Here is a 6804-nt window from a genome sequence, read left to right as displayed (position 1 = left end):
ATTCAAATTTGTTCCGTGGTCAGGAGCAAGTGGGTGTGACTACGAGCGAGGCAGGTATGGGGACTCAGGAGGTAGTGGTGGAGGAGCCTTAGCCTTTGCTCTTGTCCAACAGTTGCGAGGTTCTTACTCTCTGTGTGGGCGAGAGCAGGGACTGCAGTGAGGATGAGCAAACTGACCGCAGCACCATGGTACAGGGAGCCATTCAAGTGGGGGGAGCAAAAAGAAATTGGGTAGTGGTAGGGGACAGTATAGTTAGGGGGTTAGACACTGTTCTCTGCAGCCAAGAGCGTGAGTCCCGAAGGCTGTGTTGCCTGCCAGGTGCCAGGGTAAAGGACATCTCCTCTGGGCTGGAGAGGAACTTAGAGTGAGAGGGGAAAGATCCAGTTGTCGTGGTCCATGTAGGTACCAACGACATAGGTAGGACAAAGAAAGAGGTTCTGCTGAGGGATTATGAGCAGCTAGGGGCTAAATTAAAAAGCAGAACCACAAAGGTAATAATCTCTGGATTACTACCTGAGCCACGTGCAAATTGGCATAGGGTAAATAAGATCAGTGAAATGAACGAGTGGTTCAAAGATTGGTGTGGGAGAAATGGGTTTCAATTCTTGGGGCACTGGCACCAGTACTGGAATAAGAGGGAGCTGTTTCGTCGGGATGGGCTTCATTCAAACCAGGCTGGGACCAGTGTCCTGGTGAATTGAAAAACTAGGACTGTAGATAGGGCTTTAAATTAAATAGTGGAGGAGAGGGATATGCTGAGCGGAAATTTAAAAAGTCAAAGAAAAATGAGAAGGCAAAGTGCAGGGTAGCGATAGGGGTAATGATAACCAGAATGTGACAGGAAGGGACAGAATGTATACACACAAGAGTGCATCAGAAAGAGGGGTCAGAGTAGGGAAAAATGGTAAAAAGACAAAATTAAAAGCTCTATATCTGAATGTACACAGCATTCATAACAAGATAGATGAGTTGACAGCACAAATAGAAATAAATGGGTATGATCTGATAGCCATTACAGAGACGTGGTTGCAAGGTGACCAAGGCTGGGAACTGAATATTATGGGGTATTTGCCATTTCGTAAGGATAGGCAGAAAGGAATAGGAGGTGGTGTAGCTCTGTTAATAAGAGATGAGATCAGTGCAGTGTAAGAGTCTCAAAATTCACAGGTCCCCCAAAACTCGGAGAAAAACCCTAAAGAAAAGGACTTTGGACTCTTTTCTAACCACTTCAGGGTGATAAAATATTGGGCCTACAGAGGGAAATTCAAGGTCCAAAACCAAGATTTGACATTTTTAAAGGCATGTTTGGGCTTGTAAAGAAAAAGGCTGTAACAGGAAATGGGATCAACCTCTGTAAAGACAGTTTGGATATTGGAGTTGATCAGTTAATCAAGCTGTTGGGGAACTGTCTAAACGTCACTCAGCCCCTATCAGACAATTTACATTCTAACAATAGACCCACGGAAGGACAGCCTCACCCAAAATACAGAACCCATCCAAAAACATGCAGAAAAGAAATTGCTTCGCCAACCTACAAAGAATCTCAGACCCCACAGGAAACTCAAACACTGAGGACATTTCACTACAATTAAATAAGAGCTCAACAGATCAGGAAACCATCCCGAAACCACTTCTCACATTCTTAAACAACTTCAACAGCTCAGGGAGCCATCCCGAAACTGCTTAAACAAATTACACAACTCAATGTTAAACGAGCCCGCCAAAATCTAACAGTGAACTGAGACTGATTTGGCGTGCAGATTAGCAGGCCTCGATTAGTGTAATTGAAGGCCTGTTCAAGAAATAAAAGAGTTCCAAGTACAAGTTGAAGAAAGGAGTTCAAGAAGAGCCATCACCGAGTAACATCAAGATCAAGGAGCAAGCATCTCGAAGCAGTTCTCTCTCTCAAAGAAGTAACACCCCATCGGACACCTCACGGCACCAAGGGCCCCACGAAACAACCAACTGAATATTACCCTCAGCCAACCGGGTAATATTGGGCCACCGCAACCAATGGAAAACCAACTCGGAAGAAACCGAAGATCCGCAAGTTTTTCCACTCTACAAACTATTCTGACATACCCTGGGGTAAGATTTTATTCAAAAAGACTCTAAGCCCCATTTCTAACCAAAGAAAATTGGGTACTCACCTGATAGGTCCAATACGCATCCTACCACATCTGCGGACTCGCGAAGACTGACCAGGTACGCAGGTGAAGTCCTCTACCGCATCCGGGGTACGGCAGGCCCCAACCGACACATCTAGCGAACCCCGAAATCGCAAACCAGCTCAACTGTCAAGGAGTCGTTTGGTGAGCATTATCCCTGGTCCTTTAGAGCCTAACTTAGCTAGTAAGGTGGGATTGGGAGGGGTGAGATATTTGTCTACGGTAATTTTCCCTCGTGTATGTCAAAGTGTTTCCCCATTTTATTACAGTGTTATTATTGTGTTGTATTTTCTTTTCTCAAATAAAATTCAAAGTTCTTGCACCAAAACCAGTTGTCTGCTGCATTTTTATCACAACCCCCAAATAAGTCCAAGGTCTAGAACCAAGGGAGTGGGAGCGATTCGAACTGCTCATAAGTCAGAGGTGAAGCTGACCCCACACACCACCCCCTACATCAGTAATGAGAAATGATATTGGCTTAGAAGATCAAGATGTAGAATCAGTTTGGGTGGAGATAAGAAATAATAAGGGTAAGAAGTCACTGGTGAGAGTGGTCTACAGGCCCCCAAACAGTAGCCACACTGTAGGACAGAGTATAAATCATGAAATAATAGAGCCTTGAAAGAAAGGTACGACTATAATCATGGGAGATTTTAATCTTCATATTGATTGGACAAAGCAAATTGAGAAAGAGTTCTTAGAGTGTATAAGGGATGATTTCATGGAACAATACATTGTGGAACCAACCAGGGAGAAGACTATTTTAGATCTGGTAATATGTAACGAGGCTAGATTAATTAATGATCTTGAAGTGAAGGATCCTCTTGGGAAGAGTGATCATAGCATGGTAGAATTTTAAATTCAGTTTGAGGGTGAGAAAGCTAGGTCTCAACCTAGTGTCCTGAACTTAAATAAAGGTAATTACAAAGGTATGAAGGCAGACTTGGTTAAAGTGAACTGGGAAAATATATTACAGGGTAGAAAACAGTGACAAACATTTAAGGAGATATTTCATAACTCTCAGCAAAGATATATTCCAGAGAGAAAAAAAGACTCTAAGAGAAGGATAAATCATCCGTGGCTAACGAAGGAAGTAATGGATGGTATCAAATTGAAATCAAAAGCATACAATGTTGCAAAGAGTAGTGGAAGGCCAGAGGATTGGGAAATTTTTAAAAACCAGCAAAGGATAACTAAAAAAATGATAAAGAGAGAGAAGATAGCTTCTGAGAGTAAGCTAGCAAGAAATATAAAAACAGACAGTAAGAGCTTCTACAGGTATGTAAAAAGAAAGGGAGTAGCTAAAGTAAACGTTGGTCCCCTAGAGGAAGAGTCTGGGGAATTAATAATGGGAAACAGGGAAATGGCGGAGTCTTTGAACAAATATTTTGTATCGGTCTTCACGGTAGAAGACACTAAAAGCATCCCAATAATGGATAGTCAAGGGACTATTGGGGTGGAGGTGGGGGGAACTTAAAACAATCACTATCACTAGAGAGAAAGTACTAGGCAAACTAATGGGACTAAAGGTGGACAAGTCCCTTGGACCCGATGGCCTGCATCCTAGAGTCTTAAAAGAGGTGGCTGCAGAGATAGTGGATGCATTGGCTGTAATCTACCAAAATTCCCTGGATTCTGGAGAGGTCCTAGCGGATTGGAAAACCGCAAATGTAACGCCCCTATTTAAGAAAGGAAGGAGACAGAAACCAGGCAACTATCGACCAGTTTACCTAACATCTGTCATTGGGAAAATGCTGGAGTCCATCATTAAGGAAGCGGTAGCAGGACATTTAGAAAATCATAATATAGTCAAACAGAGTCAGCATGGTTTTATGAAAGGGAAATCATGTTTGACAAATTTGCTGGAGTTCTTTGAGGATGTAATGAGCAGGGTGGATAAAGGGGAACCAGTAGATGTCGTGTATTTGGATTTCCAGAAGGCATTTGATAAGGTGCCACATAAAAGGTTACTGCACAAGATAAGAGCTCATGGGGTTGGGGGTAATATATTAGCATGGATAGAGGATTGGCTAACTAACAGACAACAGAGAGTTGGGATAAATGGGTCATTTTCAGGTTGGCAAACTGTAACTAGTGGGGTGCCGCAGGGATCAGTGCTGGGGCCTCAACTATTTACAATCTATATTAATGACTTGGATGAAGGGACCGAGTGTAGTGTAGCCAAATTTGCTGATGATACAAGGATAGGTGGGAAAGCAAATTGTGTGGAGGTCGCAAAGAATCTGCAAAGGGATATAGACAGGCTAAGTGAATGGGCAGGAATCTGGCAGATGGAGTATAATGTGGGAAAATGCGAGGTTATTCACTTTGGTAGGAAAAATATAAAAGCAAATTATTATTTAAATGGGGAGCGATTACAAAATGCTGAGGTACAGAGGGATCAGGGGGTTCTTGTACATAAATCACAAAAAGTCAGCACGCAGGTACAGCAGATAATTAGGAAGGCAAATGGAGTGTTGCACTTTCTTGCAAATGGAATGGAGTATAAAAGTAGGGAAGTCCTGTTGCAACTGTACAGGGTATTGGTGAAACCACACCTGAAGTACTGCGTACAGTTTTGGTCTCCTTATTTAAGAAAGGATATACTTGCATTGGAGGCAGTTCATAGAAGGTTCACAAGGTTGATTCCAGAGATGAAAGGGTTGTCCTATGAAGAAAGGTTGAGCAGGTTGGGCCTATACTCATTGAAGTTTAGAAGAATGAGAGGTGATCTTATTGAAACATATAAGATTCTGAAGGGGCTTGACAGGGTAGATGCAGCGAGGATGTTTCCCTCGTGGGGGAATCTAGAACTAGGGTGCATAATTTCAGAATAAGGGGGAGTGTGAATGTGAGCGAGCTGCGCAGGCACACACTGTCCATGATTCCAGTGTAAGCGAGCTGCGCAGAAACACAGGGGTCGATTTTCGTTCAGGTGCGGGGAATTGGCAGTTTCCCCGAATTTAGTGATTCCGACACGATTGTAAATGGGTCTGAGATTGATGCAAATTTAACACAATTGGCCAATTGATTTCCAGCGTGTGGGAAGCCTTGGCAATTTAGTATTTCGGGGTCGATTTTCGTTCAGGTGCGGGGAATTGGCGGTTTCCCAGAATTTAGTGATTCCGACATGATTGTAAATGGGTCTGTGAGATTGATGCAAATTTAACACAATTGGCCAATTGATTTCCAGCATGTGGGAAGCTTTGGCAATTGAGTATTTCCAATCAGAAAGTCGCAGAATATGATGTCATCATTGCTGCTGCTTTTAAGGTTCACAGCAAGCCTTGCTTCCTCTGCAGGCTTCCAACCTTCCACATTAAGATGGCACAGGAGCCTGCAGGAGGAACGGCCAGTGGGAGGGCCAGATCTGCGCCCAAATTTGATGAGGCTTCACTACAGGCATTATTGGATGGTGCTAGGGCCCACAGGGAGGTCCTCTTCCCTTCTTCAAGGAGGAAGAGGCCTCCCAGCCAGACCAAGGCTGTGTGGCTAGAGGTGGCAGGTCAAGTCAACTCCTTGGGGCTAACACGAAGAACGTGGTTGCAGTGAAGGAAAAGATTCCATGACCTTCTTTGCACTGGAAAAGTAAGTACTGTATGATGTTTCCATCACCCTCAATCTGATCCCCATTGCCTTTCCTCACCAGCACTCAGCTTTAGCAATCTCTTCCTGCACATCCCACTAGACACTCACATCCATGCACCCTTACCCATTCCCTCTCTCTCTATGCTCACATTCACAGAACTATGCCACCATGCAGCCCTCACACTCGCTCTCACTCTGATGCTTTGAACACAACTGACAACACACAGTGAGGGCCCTTGACTTGCAACCTCACTCCATCTTTGTCTCCTTCTAAGTATCTATGCTATGCAATCTCTGCACTCACTCCTTCATTCTCACTCAACCTCCACTTGTCTCCCTCATTGCAGGAAAAGAGAGCTCACAACAGGAGAGAGCGAGCCAGGACAGGAGGAGGGCCGCCCTCATTAGCCCAGCTCACCCGCTGGGAGGAAGGCGTCCTGGAGATTGCTGGGGCTGACCGAGATGTGGACGTTGGGGAAGGACAGGCAGGAGCATCCCCGCAAGCTGGTGACAGAATAGTTTTCCATCTCTCTCATTGGCATTGCATGAGCCGCTGATAATGATTGTGAAGCTACATCATATGGACTTATGATCATCTGCAGAATGCAATGTGCATGTAACCTTGGCATCACATCTCTAACCTTTTCCTTGACTCCCCCACAGGACCATCGAGAGCCCCCATCCCCACTCTGCAGGAGGAAGAGCCTGAGCAGCCAGACTCCTCAGAGGAATCTGCAAGCTCTGAGGACGCAGCGTCAGCAGAAATAAGCGCACCCAGCACCAGCGCAGACACTCACACCTCGGTGGGACCTTCGGGACATAGATTAGAGTTGTCACCTGGTGTATCACAGCTCACAAGTGAGCATCAGCAGATTGTGGAGACAGGGACAGCAGTGGAGAGTCCTCGTCGGAGGGCGCAGGACTCTGCCAGCTCGGCTCAGCTGCATGTCGACCCTTTGCCTCTGGGTCCATCCGTAAGATCAGAGGTGATGGAACTCCAGGCACAGATGCAGGAGTCTCTAGCAGGTTTTGTCTCTAGTGTCGCTGC

The sequence above is a fragment of the Somniosus microcephalus genome, chromosome 14, assembly GCF_052327205.1.
Source record: "Somniosus microcephalus isolate GS21.2 chromosome 14, FLI_Smic_1.0, whole genome shotgun sequence".
NCBI classification, from domain to species: Eukaryota; Metazoa; Chordata; class Chondrichthyes; order Squaliformes; family Somniosidae; genus Somniosus; species Somniosus microcephalus.
Note: the sequence above shows the minus strand (reverse complement) of the source record.